The sequence below is a fragment of the Salvelinus fontinalis genome, chromosome 20 (assembly GCF_029448725.1).
Source record: "Salvelinus fontinalis isolate EN_2023a chromosome 20, ASM2944872v1, whole genome shotgun sequence".
NCBI lineage: Eukaryota > Metazoa > Chordata > Actinopteri > Salmoniformes > Salmonidae > Salvelinus > Salvelinus fontinalis.
The window spans coordinates 2,003,171-2,022,859 of record NC_074684.1 but is presented as its reverse complement, the minus strand read 5'-3'; the positions used below and the strand labels follow the sequence as shown (position 1 = coordinate 2,022,859).

Genomic DNA, 19,689 nt, shown 5'->3' with positions numbered 1-19,689 from the left:
CCAGCCCCACCAATGTGTCAGAGCAAACACCGTACACCTGGCAACCGTGTCAGCGTGCATGTGCCCGTCCCTCCACAGGAGTCGATAGAGTGCGATGGGACAAGGACATCCCTGCCAGTCAAACCCTCTCCTAACCTGGACGACGCCCCACGGATCTCCCGGTCGGGGCCGGCTATGACAGAGCCTGGGCTCAAACCAGGATCACTAGTGGCACAGCTAGCACTGTGATGCAGTGCCTTAGACCACTGCGCCACTCGGGAGGCTCTCCAACACCATGATTAAGTTTGCTGATGACACAACGGGGATAGGCCTTATCACCAACAATGATAAGACAGCCTATAGGGACGAGGTCAGAGACCTGGCAGTGTGGTGCCAGGACAACAACCTCTCCCTCAAATTGAGCAAGACAAAGGAGATGATTGTGGACTACAGGAAAAGGAGGGCCGAGCACACCCCCATTCACATCAACAGGGTTGTAGTGGAGCGAGTCGAGAGTTTCAAGTTCCTTGGTGTCCACATCCCCAACAAACTATCATGGTCCAAACACACCAAGAAAGTTGTAAAGAGGGCACGACAATGCCTTTTCCCCCTCGGGAGACTGAAAAGATTTGTTATGGGTCCCCAGATCCTCAAAAAGTTCTACAGCTGCACCATCCAGAGCGTGCTCGGCATCCGACCACGCTACAGAGGGTAATGCTACAGAGGCGCTACAGAGGGTAAACCACGCTACAGAGGGTAATGCTACAGAGGCGCTACAGAGGGTAAACCACGCTACAGAGGGTAATGCTACAGAGGCGCTACAGAGGGTAAACCACGCTACAGAGGGTAATGCTACAGAGGCGCTACAGAGGGTAAACCACGCTACAGAGGGTAATGCTACAGAGGCGCTACAGAGGGTAAACCACGCTACAGAGGGTAATGCTACAGAGGCGCTACAGAGGGTAGTGCGTACGGCCCTGTACATCACTGGGGCCAAGCTTCCTGCCATCCAGGACCTATATACTAGGCAGTGTCAGAGGAAGGACCAAAGAAAATGTCAAAGACTCCAGTCACTCAAGTCTGTTCTCTCTACTACCACACGGCAAGCGATACTGGAGTGCCAAGTCTAGGTCCAAAAGGCTCCTTCTACCCCGAATCCGTAAGACTGCTGAACAATTAATCAAGTGGCCACCTGGACTATTTTAATTGACCCCCCCCCCCCCCCCCCGCTGCTGCTACTCAGTGTTTATTATCTATGCATAGTTAACCCTACCTACATACACAAATTACCTCGACTAACCTGTACCCCTGCATATTGACTCGGTACCATTATCCCCTGTATATATCCTCATTATTGTTATTTTATTGTGTTATATTTTAAATTTAGTTTATTTTGTCAATATTTTCTTAACTCTATCTTCTTAAAACCGCATTGTTGGCTAAGGGCTTATAAGTAAGCATTTCACAGTACGGTAACCTTTTGTATTCGGCACATGTGACAAATATTTTGGGGGGTTGATTTGATTTGATCGAATCGCCATCACCTAGGACTTGACAATGGTTAATCAAATCTCATGATTGGCTTCGGGAGAAGTCTCTGAATATCCTTGAGTGGCCCAGCCAGAGCCCGGACTTGATCCCGATCGAACATCTCTGGAAAGACCTGAAAATAGCTGTGCAGCAACGCGCCTCATCCAACCTGACAGAGCTTGAGAGTATCTGTAGAGAAGAATGGGAGAAATTCCCCAAATACAGGCCACTCAAGGACATTCAGAGACTGTGTGCTTAACCTGTCTAGGATGAGGGTGCCGCTAGCGGCACTCCCCCCCCCCCCCCCCCCCACTGAAAAAGGCAGAGCCGCGAAATTCAAAAAAAATATTTTTTTTAAATATTTAACTTTCACACATTAAAGTCCAATACAGCTAATGAAAGACACAGATCTTGTGAATCCAGCCAACATGTCCGATTTTTAAAATGTTTTACAGGGAAGACACAATATGTAAAGATGTACATCTATTACCTAAAAACACATTAGCATAATCCACCATCTTTTATTTGTCCACCAACACCAGTAGCTATCACCAATTCGGCTAAACAAAGATATTTATAGCCCCTAACCAAGAAAAAAACTCATCAGATGACAGTCTGATAACATATTTATGGTATGGGATAGGTTTTGTTAGAAAAAAGTGCATATTTCAGGTAGATGGCATAGGTTACAATTGCACCCACCGTCACAAATGGACTAGAAAAACTACATTGAGCAACGTGTTTACCTACTTACTAATCATCAAACATTTCGTAAAAATACACAGCATACACTAATCGAAAGACACAGATCCTGTGAATACAGACAATATTTCAGATTTTCTAAGTGTCTTACAGTGAAAACACAATAAATCGTTATATTAGCATAGCACATAGCACATAGCAGCCCAGCATTGATTCTAGCCAAAGTGAGCGATAAAAGTCAACATCGCCAAAATATATTAATTTTTTCACTAACCTTCTCAGAATTCTTCAGATGACACTCCTGTAACATCATATTACACAATCCATATAGAGTTTGATCGAAAATGTTTATATTTAGCCACCAAAATCATGGTTAGACAATGTGAAATGTAGCCAAGCTGGTGAGAAAATGTCCGTGTGCCACTTAGACAGTGATCTACTCTTATACATAAATACTCATAAACGTGACTAAAAAATATAGGGTGGACAGGGATTGATAGACAATTTAATTCTTAATACAATCGCGGAATTACATTTTTTAATTTATCCTTACTTTTCAATACAGTTTGCGCCAAGCGAAGCTACGTCAAAAAACATGGCGTCCTAAGCCACTAACATTTTTCGACAGAAACACGATTTATCATAATAAAAATGTCCTACTTTGAGCTGTTCTTCCATCAGTATCTTGGGCAAAGGATCCTTTCTTGGGAGTAATCGTCTTTTGGTGGAAAGCTGTCCTCTTGCCATGTGGAAATGCCAACTGCGTTCGGGATGAACTGGAAGCGTGCCCAGCAATTCACAGCGTTTCAGAAATAAATGTCCCAAAATCGCACTAAACGGATATAAATTGCTATAAAACGCTTTAAATTAACTACCTTATGATGTTTTTAACTCCCATAACGAGTAGAAACATGACCCGAGTAATATTACTCCCTCCACTAATGCTTGGAACAGGTGCGGGTCGGTGTCCTCTAGGCGCATGACGCAGCTCCAAAAGAGTGACTAGCCTCAGGGTTTTTTAATTTGTAGTGCCTGTGAACGCGCAATCGACCCCATTCAAATCGTCATCACGTAAAGGCATCCAGGGGAAGACGCAAGCAGTGTCCGTATACTCATAGCAATAACAGTGCCCTTTTAACTGACTCCAGATCAGGGGCCAAAATTTCTGAAATCTGACTCCATGTCAGGGAAATTGCTGTAGAATGGGCTCTGTTCCACTTAGAGACAAAATTTCAACTCCTATAGAAACTATAGACTGTTTTCTATCCAATAATAATAATAATATGCATATTGTACGATCAGGGATTTTGTGGGAAGCCGTTTCAAAAATTACACGATTAGCATAAATAGTCACAACAGCGCCCCCATCCTCAACAGGTTTAAGGTGGTTGTCCTGTTGGAAGGTGAACCTTCGCCCCAGTCTGAGGTCCTGAGCACTCTGGAGAAGGTTTTCATCAAGGATCTCTCTGTACTTTGCTCTGTTCATATTTTCCTCGATCCTGACTACTCTCCCAGTGCTGCTGAAAAACATACCCACAGCATGATGCTGCCACCATCATGCTTTAGGGATGGTGCCAGGTTTCCTCCAGACGTGACGTGTGGCATTCAGGCCAAAGAGTTCAATCTTGGTTTCATCAGACCAGAGAATCTTGTTTCTCATGGTTTGAGAGACTTTAGGTGCCTTTTTGTGTCTTTTTACTGAGGATTGGCTTCTGTCCATTCTACTATTAAGGCCTGTTTGGTGGAGTGCTGCAAAGGTGGTTGTCCTTCTGGAAAGTTCTCCCATATCCACAGAGAAACTCTGGAGCTCTGTCTGAGGGACCATTGTGTTCTTGGTCACCTCCCTGACCAAGGCCCTTCTCCCCCGAAAGTTCAGTTTGGCCAGATGACCAGCTCTAGGAAGAGTCTAGGTGGAGCCACACCTCTTCCATTTAAGAATGTTGGAGGCCACTGTGTTCTTCGGGACCTTCAGCGCTGCAGACATTTTTTGGTACCCTTCCCCAGAAGGGTCGACACAATCCTGTCTGAGATGTACGGACAATTCCTTCGACCTCACGGCTTGGTTTTTGCTCTGACATGCACTGTCAACTGTGGGACCTTTTATATAGACAGATGGGTGCCTTTCCAAATCATGTTCAATCAATTGTATTTACCACAGGTGTACTCCAAGCAAGTTGTAGAAACATCTCAAGGATGATCAATGGAAACAGGATGCACCTGAGCACAATTTTAAGTCTCATAGCAAAAGTTCTGTATACTTGTGTAAATATGGTATTTCCGTTTTTTTTGTTATACATTTGCAAAAATGTCTCAACCTGTTTTCGCTTCGTGATTATGTGGTATTGTGTGTAGAATTATGAGGAAAAACAATTATTCAATACATTTTGGAATAAGGCTGTAACGTAACAAAATGTGGAAAAAGTCAAGGGGTCTGAATACTTTACTGCAGAGTATATGGACAGAATCACTATGGTACTTTTTAATGGTGAGTTTACAAACATATATTATGATAAATAGCTTTGTAACTTGTAACTCATTATGGTACATGGTGAAATAAGTATAGCCTGTTGTAATTGTAATGGCTTAGCAGATTAAAAAAAGATGATCAGTATTTACCTGGCTAAAAGAGAAGGAATATAATATATATTGTTTACAGGAAACTTATTCAACAATTGTAGATGGAGTTGTGTGGAAAAAGGATGGGGGGGATATTAGTTAACAGTCATTTTGATCCGAATGTGAAAATTGTCTAAAAAGATCCTCAAGGTAGATGGATGATTTTAAATATGTTATTGTACCATGAACAGATATGGTACGCTTTTTAAAAAATATATGCAATAATTGATCGACCATACAAGCAACACAAGACTCTATTATTATGGTGGGTGATTATAATATGGTTTTAAAAACCTCTATGAACCGTAAAGGAAATCACACTACAAACTATCACCCTCATGCACTTAAGGAAATCATGAATGTCATAGATATATTGGAACTAGTGGATGTATGGAGGCATAAATATCCTGACCTAGTGAGATATACATGGAGGATGATTAATGACCCTGACCTAGTGAGATATACATGTCGGAGGCTCAATCAAGTTAGTCTTCTTGACTACTTTCTTATGTCATTCTCTCTGGCACCAAAAGATTAGAAAGTGTTGATAGGGGATAGAATACTGTCGGACCATCAAATAATTGGCATATATATTACTCTTACAGAATTTCCACGTGGGCGAGGATATTGGACATTTTGGATGATAACTTGTTTTGAACTAGGACAGAAGAATTTATAATTGACTTTTTCTTGACATAACATAGATCCCCTTATTGTATGGGACACTTTTACATGTGCCGTTAGAGGCCATGCAATTCAGTCCTCATCTCTAAAACAAAAGCAATTTAGGTCAAGAGTCCATAAATGGAAGGACTAAAGGTACAGATACATAACAATAAAAACTGTACCATAGAGGCTCAAAATAAGTTAGTGGAATGTCACGATCGTGTGGCGGATTGATGGACCAAAACGCAGCTTTTGGAAAATAAGCCATCTTCTTTTATTTTAAAAGATGACGAAAAAATAAACACGAAACACTTAATACAAACTATACAAAACAACAAACGACCGTGAAGCTAAATAACGTTGTGCACATACACACAGGCTACAAACGTTCTACATAGACAATTACTCACAACCAATGAGAGCCTATGGCTACCCTAAATAAGGCTCCCAATCAGAGACAACCGAAATCAGCTGTCTCTAATTGGGAACTCATTCAGGTAACCATAGACTCTCCTAGATAACTAAACATACATAGACAACGCTAGACATCTGAACTCAACACAAACCCATATACTACACAACAACCCCTTTACCATAAAAAACACCCAAAACCAACAAAACACAAACATTCCCCATGTCACACCCTGACCTAACTAAAATAATAAAGAAAACAAAGAATACTAAGGCCAGGGCGTGACATGGAAAAACCAAAATAAATGGAGGGACTTATTCAATAAAGATCCCGTGTAGTATATTATAAAAATAAACCGAACTGGATGGAATATGGGGAAAAATGAACCAAATAATTTTTTCATCTTCAACATAGAAATGCTACCAAAAATAATTTACTGAAACTTGATTCAACAAATAATATATTGATAGAGGAAGTAAAGTACTTCAAGCATTTGTTTTCATTTCAGTCTCCTCCATCTCCACTAACCGAAGTTAATTGTATGGATTTTTTCTCTATTAATAATGTCAAATTAATAGCTTTACAGTAAGACTCATGTGAAGGCTAAATTACAGAGGAGGAACCTCTTGATGCAATTATAGACATTAAGTCCGGGAAAACTCAGGGGCTGGATGACATACCAGCGTAGGTATACCACACCTTTTTTGATAAACTCAGAGGATTGTTATTAGCATGTCTTAACCACTACTATATAAATGGTAGATTATCCGACACTCAACAAGAAGGTCTGATTTCATTCTTACTGAAACAGAATCCAAGTGGTAAATATAAAGATCCTGTCCATTTAAAAATTTGGAGGCCCCTTACACTTCAGTGTTGTGATGTAAAAATTCTAGCAAAATGCATAGCGCATTGAATCAAAAATGTATTGTTGGATATTATTAATCCTAATCAGACAGGTTTTTTACATGGACGATACATTGGGGATAATAGAAGACAAGTATTGGAAACAATATAACACTATGAAAAGTCTGGGAAGCCAGGCCTGGTATTCATAGCTGACTTTGAAAAGGCTTTTGAATAAGTATAGTAACCCTAGGTGCAAAATAGTACATATTGGCTACTTCTCAGAAGGTCTTGAACTGTCAAGAGGAGTACAAAAGGTTGTCCTCTATCAGCATTTCTATTTATTATTTCCATCTAAATGTTAGCTATTAAAATCAGATACACCAATAATATTAAGGGATTAGAAATCAAGGGCTTAAAAACAAAGGTGTCGTTGTACGCTGATGAGTCATGTTTTCTTTTAAATCCACGATCTGGATCCCTCCACAGCCTCATAGAGGATCTAGATACTTTTTCTAACCTTTCTAGATTTTTTATGATATATAATTATGATATTACTTATTGGATCACCAAAAAAAATACAACTTTTACATTATGGTTTAGTTTACCAATAAAATGGTCTGATTGTGATGTGGACATACTTGGTATACATATACCAAAAGAAAGAACTGATCTCACCCCAATACATTTTAATAGCAAGTTAGCAAAAATAGATTAGCTGTTGCTACCATGGAAAGGAAAATACCTGTCTATTTGAGGAAAAATCACTGTGATTAACTCTTTAGTCATATCCCATTGAACCTATTTACCTATTGCCTACACCTAGCGACCTGTTTCTACCTATTTTGCCATGGCTTATACTGTGTTCTTGTGCTATCAGAGTGACTCAAACATAACAAAATGAGTGTTAGGTCTCAAAGATGATGTTGTAAAAAATATATGGCTCCATTATATTTTCGATATACTTTATATCTGGTTTTAAGTTTACTCTGAAAACATTTGACCTAGCATGCAGTTTTTTATCATACTGTATCTTTTTGAGTGGCGGCAAACAATTTCGTAGTGGCGGCAGAGTTTTCTGTTAGCCAGTAAATGGCAGCTTTTGGCCAATAATTTTTACTAATAAAAGTCTTGCCTGCCAAATTGTCCGGTAGAAGAAAAAAAATCCATTGCAAAATAATGATTTTTATTAATTGATGGAAATACCAGTTGAAGTGCTATACTAATAAATTACTAATGCAATAGACGTGAGGCCCTTGTAAGGGTAAAGATTGTGTTGATTATCCCCGGTTCCAGTGTGCCTGCCAAGAGGGTGTAATTTCTCGAAAACAGAGTACAGATGGCCTCAGGATTGCGCTTTCTTGAGGACAAAGTAATGAGGCAGATGCTCATCTCAAGCTGCTCCAAGGAGTTGGACAGTTTTGTCATCCCAACAGCAGCTGCTCACTTTCAGCTGGCCAAGGTCCACCGCAAACGCAAGGAAACTAGAGGCAAATTGTTGTGTTCAACAGGCCTGGTCCTAGCAGTTTGCCTGCCACCCTTGTGTCATGTATAGTAGGCTATAAAGATTTGGAAAGGATCGACTAGAGTAGGGTAATGCTGTGTATCATGCGCAATTGGTGCATTCCAGTAGCACTTGGAAACAAAACATCATTGCCCACTATTCACATCGGAGTGTAACAATGATCCAATCACTAGGCAGCCAACTGCCTATAGTAGGAAACAGTTATCAACAAGCCACATATATCACACATGACACATGACAAGTCATGGCCCCACGATAGTTCAAATTACAATAAGCATAGCATTTATTAACATCATCCAGTAGAACTGTATAAAGAGTGAGATACCATTTGAGCTTTGGAAACGAGTGCTTTCATAAATACATGGTGTGGGACTCGTTTCACAGGAACATTGTAAAATACGCTTTCTCTCAATGAACCAGCCTTAACGAATTTTGTTTATTAACAAATCAAATTTGATTGTGCAACATCAGTTTTATAATTTCTTCATTTTGTGGCCGCCTAGAGTGCTCTCTTTCCACTGCTGTGGTGCTGAACTGCAGCAGGAATTGGGAGTTACCCTATTACCCTACGGCGTGGTCTTACAGTTTTACCACTAATGCTGTCTTATCCATTTATAAAATACTATAAATGGAAATTGAAATACTCATTATTTTCCAACATTCCCTACATAGAATGGTATAGTGTAGTTGTAGTTTATTTCTTTAACAATTGTTGTACTTTACTGCTTTTCTATATATATTTTTTTATTACAATCCCTACCATGGCTAGTATTGGGTGTTAGATTATTTGACTCCTCTATGGGAACTTTGTAATATTTAGAATAGCCATGGAGTAGTCTTTGTGTCTCGGAACATTTGGTTGTCCATATACAGTTTATCAAATACGAGAGATCTATTCTCCTTGAAGAGTGGGTACAGAACTTTGCCGCGTTTGTAACGCTCGTCGTGGGTGGAAGAAGAGGAGGACCAATGAGCAGCGTGGTAAGTGTCCATGATGTTTTAATACGAAACTGAACACGAAACAAAAACAATAAAACGACAAAACGAACAGTCCTGTACGGAGAAACAGCAAAGAGCAAATAATCACCCACAAAACACAATGAAAAACAGGCTACCTAAATATGGCTCCCAATCAGACACAACGACTGACACCTGCCACCTGCCCATACTAGGCCAAACACATAGAAATAGAACAATAGAACAAAACATAGAAAAACCAACATAGAATGCCTTGACCAAACTAAAATAAAGACATAACAAAGGAACATAAGGTCAAAACGTGACAACTTTCTGCAATTTCCTTCGGGAACTGATCACTCATGCCTATTTTCGTGCCAGCGAGACTTTTACCCAGGCTTTTAACCGTTATTTTATCTTTAAAGAAAGCAAATTTGGAAACCTCCTATCTCAGTCCTCTCTGTCCGAAATGATGTACACGTTTGAGTTGGATTTTGTCGACAGCTTCGCGTGGGATCTGAAACACTGTAAGAAATAATTCCTTCATCACACTTTCAGGAACTTCTCCTTATTGATCCTGGATACCAAGAAGTACCAGCTTTTCTCTCATAGATCTAGTCTGTATGTCACGTAAGGCTTCTCTCAGAAAGATTTTAAAGTTTGGGCTGCAAGCCCGACGTTTAAAGTTTGGGCTGCAAGCCCGACGTCGGAACGAAAATGACAACAGCTGCAGGGCGCGAAATTCAAAATCTATTTTTTTTAAATATTTAACTTTCACACATTAACAAGTCCAATACAGCATTTGAAAGATAAACATCTTGTCAATCCAGCCAACATGTCCGATTTTTTAAATGTTTTACAGAGAAAACACCACATATATTTATGTTAGCTCACCACCAAATACAAAAGTGGACAGACACGTATGAATATGATTATGATGTATGAATTATGATTCAAGTAGCATGCACAAGCCAACCGAAATAAACTAAAACCAACCTAAAGAACCCAGAAAAAACTACCTCAGATGACAGTCATATAACATGTTACACAAGAAATCTATGTTTTGTTCATAAAATCTGCATATTTTAGCTATAAATCAGTTTTACATTGATGCTACCATAAATGCTACCACATAGCTACAGTCTGAATCCAGACGGGAGTAGCCAGAGAAAATACTGACACCAACGTCGACTACTAATTACACCTCATAAAACATTTCAGAAAAACATATGGTGGATAGCTAATGAAAGACAGATATCGTGTGAATAGAGCCAATATTTCCGATTTTTGAAGTGTTTTACAGCGAAAACACAATATATCGTTATATTAGCTAACAACATAAGCTAGCATAAGGCAGCATTGATTCTAGTCAAGCGCTAGCCTAGCACAGTTAGCAGAGTTAGCATTGAACAGTTCGACAGATATATGGAAAAGCATCCCAAATTGGGTCCTTATCTTTGTTGATCTTCCATCAGAATGTTGTAACGGGGTCCAATGTCCAGTACAGTCTTTAGTTGGGTTCCAGAACGAACTATTTCCCTCTTTGGTTAGCAAGCACAATGGCACTGCGGCGCTAATCTCTCATTCTTCAAAAAATTCTTCCGTCGCATCACATCTAAAGTCCAGAATAAATTGCAATAATATAATTAAAGTATATTGAAAAAACATACTTTAGGATGATTTTGTGACATGTATCAAATAATATCGTAGCAAGAGATCATATTCACCGTTATCGAGCTTCTTCCAGGAGCCGAGTCTAAATTCTGTCTCGCGCCCGGAATTTTATTTTAACTGCGCAGGTCTCACAAGAAGGTGTGGTATTCAGTCCATGGACGAGATATTCGACTGCTTTCAAGTCTCACTTCCGCATTACATCCAGATGAAGGCGTAAGACGTGTTTCTACGGTCCTAAGTGTAATGACCTTTTATAGACAAGGTCTTAAAGAGACACATCGCATTTTGGAAATCTCAATTCGGCTGGGAAAATGGCTGTAAAAATATTTCTGTTCGACTTAGAGAAATAATTCAAACCTTTTTAGAAACTATAGACTGTTATCTATCCAACAGTAGAAAATATATGCATATTGGAAAATAAAAAATTTCTTAACTTAATTTCTTTTCTGCAGCCTGAAGAAGTTAACCTGTTGAGGCTGGGGGCGCTGTTGTCACTATTTATGCTAATCGTGTAATTTTTGAAACGGCTTCCCACAAAATTCTTGATCGTACAATATGCATATTATTATTATTATTGGATAGAAAACAGTCTATAGTTTCTATAGGAGTTGAAATTTTGTCTCTAAGTGGAACAGAACCCATTCTACAGCAATTTCCCTGACATGGAGTCAGATTTCAGAAATGTTGGCCCCTGATCTGGAGTCAGTTAAAAGGCCACAGTTATTGCTATGAGTATACGGACACTGCTTACGTCTTCCCCTGGATGCCTTTACGTGATGACGATCTGAATGGGGTCGATTGCGCGTTCACAGGCACTACAAATTAAAAAACCCTGTAGCTAGGAACTCTTTTCTTGCTGCGTAATGCGCCTGGAGGACATCGACCCGCACTTGTTCCAAGCATTAGTGGAGGGAGTAATATTACTCTGGTCATGTTTCTACTCGTTATAGGAGTTAAAAACATCATAAGGTAGTTAATTTAAAGCGTTTTATAGCAATTTATATCCGTTTAGTGCGATTTTGGGACATTTATTTCTGAAACGCTGTGAATTGCTGGGCACGCTTCCAGTTCATCCCGAACGCAGTTGGCATTTCCACATGGCAAGAGGACAGCTTTCCACCAAAAGACGATTAGACCCAAGAAAGAATCCTTTGCCCAAGATACTGATGGAAGAACAGCTCAAAGTAGGACATTTTTATTATGATAAATCGTGTTTCTGTCGAAAAATGTTAGTGGCTTAGGACGCCATGTTTTTTGACGTAGCTTCGCTTGGCGCAAACTGTATTGAAAAGTAAGGATAATTTAAAAAATGTAATTCCGCGATTGTATTAAGAATTAAATTGTCTATCAATCCCTGTCCACCCTATATTTTTTAGTCACGTTTATGAGTATTTATGTATAAGAGTAGATCACTGTCTAATATGGCGCACGGACATTTTCTCACCAGCTGGGCTACATTTCACATTGTCTAACCATGATTTTGGTGGCTAAATATGCACATTTTCGATCAAACTCTATATGGATTGTGTAATATGATGTTACAGGAGTGTCATCTGAAGAATTCTGAGAAGGTTAGTGAAAAAATTAATATATTTTGGCGATGTTGACGTTATCGCTCACTTTGGCTAGAATCAATGCTGGGCTGCTATGTGCTATGTGCTATGCTAATATAACGATTTATTGTGTTTTCGCTGTAAGACACTTAGAAAATCTGAAATATTGTCTGTATTCACAGGATCTGTGTCTTTCGATTAGTGTATGCTGTGTATTTTTACGAAATGTTTGATGATTAGTAAGTAGGTAAACACGTTGCTCTATGTAGTTATTCTAGTCCATTTGTGACGGTGGGTGCAATTGTAACCTATGCCATCTACCTGAAATATGCACATTTTTCTAACAAAACCTATCCCATACCATAAATATGTTATCAGACTGTCATCTGATGAGTTTTTTTCTTGGTTAGGGGCTATAAATATCTTAGTTTAGCCAAATTGGTGATAGCTACTGGTGTTGGTGGACAAATAAAAGATGGTGGATTATGCTAATGTGTTTTTAGGTAATAGATTTACATCTTTACATATTGTGTCTTCCCTGTAAAACATTTTTAAAAATCGGACATGTTGGCTGGATTCACAAGATCTGTGTCTTTCATTAGCTGTATTGGACTTTAATGTGTGAAAGTTAAATATTAAAAATAAAAATTGAATTTCGCGGCTCTGCCTTTTCAGTGGGGGTGAGGGACAGGTTAAGTAACATAGATAATTAAGATGTCTTATCTGCATAATATGCTAATATGATATGCATGTTATTAGAATGTATCCCTTTGGACTCTGGTGTTGGCAGTTGCACTTCCTCCCTCAGCTGGACCTCAGTCACCAGGGCTCCAAAGAGGGGAGAAGTCAGGCTTGTCTTTCACATGTCCCTGAAGAATATCAGAAAGAATATCAGAAAGAGAAGAGGACAGGAGGGAACGTTGTCTTCACATGTGAATGTGTCTTTACCTATTTTTAAGACATGTGACGGAATGGCGTGAATAATGGAGAACCAACTACTTGTCTCCACAATGTCTGTGCACCGTTCACTCCCTCCTTTGGCCTTGAGGGAGATATGGTCTGAGACAAGATGTGTGGGGTAGTATCTGTCATCTCTGATGTTGCACCTATCCTGGGATAGTGTATAACCTAAAGGCTCACTCCCCTCAGTGAGCTTGTCCAGGTCTGTGGTCAAGAAGGGGTTTTAATTGAGATGGGAGTATCTGGAGTTGACAATTGATTTATGCCATAGAATGAGTTGGTGTTTCTGTGCTATGAAGTACCGAGATCGAACGAGATCGGACCCTTGTCTTAGGGGCCAGACTCTGAACAATAAGAACAGTCTTCGTAGAAAATGCTGTCTGGCTGTGGGATAGTTCTTTCTCATATATCAAGTTTCACCCTGTGACCCATTCCAATTTTAGCATGCTTATAGGAAAGGACACTCGAGAAGCACAGCACTTACACAAATGACTGATGATTGGCTGAGAGAAATTGATGATAAAATGATTGGGTGGGGGCTGTCTTGTTAGACTTCAGTGTAGCTTTTGACATTATCAATCATAGTCTGCTGCTGGAATACGTATGTGTTATGGCTTTACACCCCCTGCTATAATGTGGATGCAGTTACTTGTCTAACAAAACACAGAGGGCCTTCTTTAATGGAAGCCTCTCAAATATAATCCAGTTAGAATCAGGAATTCCACAGGGTAGCCGTTTAGGCCCATTACTTTTTTCAATGTTTACTAACGACATGCCACTGACTTTGAGTAAAGCCAGAGTGTCTATGTATGCAGATGACTCAACACTATACACGTCATCTACTACAGTGACTGAAATAACTGCAACACTCAACAAAGAGCTGCAGTTAGTTTCAGAGTGGATGGCAAGGAATAAGTTAGCCCTAAATATTTCTAAAACTAAAAGCGTTGTATATGGAACAAAACACTCACTAAACCCTAAACTTCAACTAAATTTTGTAATAAATAATGTGTAAATTGAGCAAGTTGAGATGACTAAACTGCTTGGAGTAACCCTAGATTGTGAACTGTCATGGTCAAAACATATTGATGCAGTAGTAGCTAAGATGGGGAGAAGTCTGTCTATAATAAAGCGATGCTCTGCATTCTTAACAAAACTATCAACAAGGCAGGTCCTACAAGCCCTAGTTTTGTCGCACCTTGACAACTGTTCAGTCGTGTGGTCAGGTGCCACAAAAAAGGACTTAGGAAAATTGCAATTGGCTCAGAACAGGGCAGCACTGCTGGCCCTTGGATGTACACAGAGAGCTAATATTAATAATATGCATGTCAATCTCTCCTGGCTGAAAGTGGAGGAGAGATTGACTTCATCACTACTTTTATTTATGAGAGATATTGACATGTTGAATGCACCGAGCTGTCTGTCTAAACTACTGGCACACAGCTCGGACACCAACGCATACCCCACAAGACGTCTCTTCACAGTACCCAAGTCCAGAACAGACTATGAGAGTCACACAGAACTACATAGAGCCATGACTACGTGGAACTCTATTCCAAATCAAGTAACTGATGCAAGCAGTAAAATTAGATTTTAAAAAACAGATAAAAAACACCTTATGGAACAGCGAAGCAACACAAACATTGGCAAAGACTCATGCATACACACACGATAACATAAGCACTATACATACACAAGGATTTAGTACTGTAGATATGGGGTAGTGGTGGAGTAGGGGCCTGAGGGACACAGTGTGTTGTGAAATCTGTCAATGTAATGTAATGTTTTAAAATTGTATAAACTGCCTTAATTTTGCTGGACCCCAGGAAGAGAAGCTGCTGCTTTGGCAGCTAATGGGGCTCCATAATAAATACAAATACAATGCATCTGTTGTTTGCCATGTAGACTAAAAGGGCATATCTTTGCTATAAAATATATTTTTCTATTCTTCCTATGTCAGAGCAACTCGCCACAACACTTGGTAGTGTTGAGCCCACCAGCCTCATCAATATAGAAGCAATTACTCTAGGCTTTCCTTATTAATATGTTTCAAATAAAGTCATATCCTGATTGGTGATTGACCTTGACTCTCCTCATTATTGATTACAATTTCCATGACAATTTTCTATGCGTTAAGACTTCGAACATGTTGTATGATTTTTATCCTGTTAATTATATTCTTATCCCGTAACTGTAATAAATCTGATTATTTTTTGAATGGATACGAACCATAGTCCTCACGTTTCTGAGTAATATTCCTTGAATTATTATTTGGTAAAATGTCTACTGGTAAATGTTACTCACAATACACATAGCATATGTGCTTGATCTCTAACTGTGCATCTCTGAGCTAAGGTTAACTCAATAATTTAATGCTAGGACATCGATTGCAAGATATTAACTCCCAGTCCCTTAGCCTCTTAATAATTGCATAATGGTTAACCTGAACACGTGCATCTCATAGTATTACGAGCAATGACGCAAGGCTTGCAATTTCGGCTACACCCACTGGGTACGATTATGGGCCTATAGTGTTCAGATGATAATGGAGTCAGATGGTATGTCATAGTAGGGTCATAGACCCCTACACTAATTCTCGGTCATCCTCAAACTAATTTCATTTTCACTTTTTTTTTACACAGCCTAGAATTTATTGTATCCTGCTGGAGTTATAATGAAAAAGAAAGATGATGAAACGAAGAGTAGAGGGGGGATGCACCCTGGCTTCTCTTCCATCTCATTCACAGTGGTATAGAGAGAAAAGCCCTTCAGGAAAACCAGCAGCAGTTTTTAATGCATTTCTTCAGCTCTCTTGCTTGGGTCGTTGCATGTCCTTCTGCCAAGGAAAACATTCTCTCTTTACCACTACTTATCATTAAGATAAGAAAGAAAATGACAATATCATAGTAGCATGGTCTGTTTGTGCAGTGTATAGTTCATTGTGTAGTTATTAGCACTACTGTATAACTACTACTGTAAGTACTGCACCTCTGTGAGAGTATCTCAGTGTATGGATGATAGGGTTATGTCCAGACACCAGTAGAATACATTATATTAATGATTCTGTACAGTGTTCATGGTAATGATGATAGAATCTTATATCGTATATGTCACGCCCTGACCTTAGAGAGCCTTTTTATGTCTCTATTTGGTTTGGTAAGGGTGTGATCTGAGGTGGGCATTCTATGTTTTGTTTTCTATGATTTTGTGGTTCTATGTTTTGGCAGGGTATGGTTCTCAATCAGGGACATTCGTTGTCTCTGATTGGGAACCATACTTAGGTAGCCCTTTTCCCTCCTTTCTGTGACGGAAGTTGTCTTTGTTTGTGGCACCATAGCCCTTAAGCTTCACGGTCGTTTTGTATTGTTTATTGTTTTTGTTGGCATCATTCCAAAATAAAAAGTAATGTACGCTCACCACGCTGCGCCTTGGTCTTCTTCCAGCATTGGCCATGACAGTATAGGTGGTTTAGGTATCATGATAGAGATAGAATATAGTAAAATAATGATACTGTAGTGTACATAGGAAATGTAATAACATTAATACAATAAATATCTTACGTCTTATGGGTGGTTTGCGCATCATGATGGAGATATCCGGGGACCACTAGAGGGGTACGGAACCCCTGACCTGAACGTACGAGGAGTAACTCCCCGCCGTGAATGACATCACCGACGCATCATGGATGATCTGCTCTGTCTCTACCTCATTGGCTGCGTCGCCCTCTCCTCTGCATGATGAGCAAACCCCCAATATGATGTAAGATACTTATTGTACCACCTTAACCTCTGTTTGAAGAGCTCCTGATCTACATATGAGGGCAATTTACTTGAGAACTGTACTCTTTGATGACCCCACATTGTTTTATGTATTTTTTATTTTTTATTTTATAAAATCGTGCAAGTTTGGACTTGTAATTGTTTCCTGGTCAGGACCATACTGTATACTGAACGAGAAACTCATCCCCAAATGAAAACGCACATCTAACCCTATGAACCTAAACATGGGCCTAAGCTTAGCAGCATGGAGGGGAAAAAAGTCTTCGCCACTGGACCTCAAAAACACAGCACGCTGAGTCTGAACCCTTTTATCAACCACTCGACACACACACACAAAGAGATGCAGACAGAGATGTTAAATTAACCTCATGCCCACTACATAACCCACCCTGAGTTTGTCCTGTTATCATGGCAACGGGATGTGGTGGATGGGTACCTCGCAGTTGTCTCCTCTCTTGAGGAAGAATTTACTGGAGCGCCTGGCGATGAGGGTGACACGTAAACCGGAGGACCATACTGTAGATCAAGAGCTCTTCAAAAAGAGGTTAAGGTTGAACACATAGGCATAAAATAATAATGGTTTCTAATAACAATTGGCAAATTCTTGAATTGGAATTTACTTCCTGAATTGTAATGGTATTTACCCCAACCCTGCTAATCATCGTTCCTCTCTCTATACCCTCCATCTCTTTCTAGCTCCCACTTCTTTACCCCTTTGTCAGTCTCTTACCTCTCAATTCTCTTCTTTACCTCTCAATATACACACACCGGTGCTATTCAGCAATGTTTGCTGTCAACAACAGCATCTATCAATTTCCCCTTTCATACCTCCCTCATTGAGAGAGCGGTGGAGAATATAACAGAGGACAGATCCCAGTTCAGTTATTAATGTCATGACTGTGGAGGTGATTCATTAATACATGCATATAAAAGGTCAATAACAACTTCAGTCAAGTAGTAAAGTAATTAGCAAGAACCTCTCAATGCTAAATGGTGCAATGCAGTGGAGGCTCCTGAGAGGGTGAAGGGGAGGACCATCCTCCTCAGTGAATTTCATGAAAATAAAAATAGTAAAACATTAAAAAAGTTATCCTTTTTAGATAAAACTACACTAAATATATCCACATGTCACAAATAATTGATTAAAACACACTGTTTTGCAATGAATGTCTACAGTAGCTTCAACAGCACTCTGTAGGGTAGCACCATGGTGTAGCCGTAGGTAGCGCCATGGTGCAGCCGGAGGACAGTTAGCTTCTGTCCTCCTCTGGGTACATTGACTTCAATACAAAACCTAGGACACTCCTGGTTCTCACCCCCTTCCATAGACTTACACAGTAATTATGACAACTTCCGGAGGATGTCCTTCAATCTATCAGAGCACTTGCAGCATGAACTGACTTGTTTTCCACCCAATCAAAGGATCTAAGAATGAATCTAGTACTGAAAGCATAAACTACAGCTAGCTAGCACTGCAGTGCATAAAATGTGGTGAGTAGGTGACAAAAAGAAAGAAAGACAACAGTTGAACAGTTTTGAACAAATACATTTCTTCCAAAATGAAGGAGAAGCAAGACAAAGATAATACTTTTTTTCAAGTGTACCTCAGTTTATATTTTGTTTTTATTGCTACTATGGTGTGTTTCGTGTGTATGCTTTGAAAGTAAATGTGTATATCTACATGTTACCTCTTGGTGGGTTGGGGGAGAAAAGATAAGCCATTCTAGTTAAATTTGTCTTTTGTTTCTGTTAGTCTTTAGTGACATGGATAGAAGTACAGTCTGCTGTCATTCTGATCTAAGAATATTACTCCTGCTTATTATGAAGAAAAAATACATCTGTTTAACTTTGTAAAGTAAAGGTGTGTTTAGAATAATTTTTGTTGTATTAATGCTATTTAATCTCTCCTCAGACTAATATTATTCTGTTTGTCCTGTGGGTACCTTTGCCACTGTTCCACCCCTTGTGTATTGCGCTGTCATGGTGTATTCAACATAAAAATCCATATTGGGCTTTACAATCATTTACAAAAAAGATTAAAAATCTATTTCAAATTACAAAAAATAAAATGACAGTAAGGATCTTTAAAAAGAACCTGCAGTGTTTTGTGTTGGCGGTTGTCTACGTATTAGTATACATGCACGTCATACACCTTCCCCTAGATGTCAATAGGCAGTGAGAGAAGAAATGGAGTGTTTATCTTGGTCTGAGATGGAATAAATCCTCTTGGAATGACGTGTCACCCATTTCCTGTTTTCTGGAAGGAACCGGGGATTGCCTTATGAAAAGCTGTCGTTATAGGCGACTACTATCTCCGGCTTTGATTTTATTTGATACATGTGACCATATCATCGTAAAGTATGTTTTTTTCAATATAGTTTAATCAGATTATTGAAATTTTTTCGGGAGTTTTGCCATGTTCCGTTCTCTTCCGTTTGTTGACACGGAGAGATTCGCGCCACTTGGCAAGTGTGCTTGCTAAATCAAGAG

At 39.5% G+C, this 19,689-nt stretch overlaps 1 pseudogene; it reads right to left on the bottom strand.

Annotated features, from left to right (window-relative positions):
* LOC129817089 (polyphosphoinositide phosphatase-like) overlaps nucleotides 1-19,689 on the bottom strand; it is a 39,586-nt pseudogene that overhangs the window by 9,655 nt on the left and 10,242 nt on the right.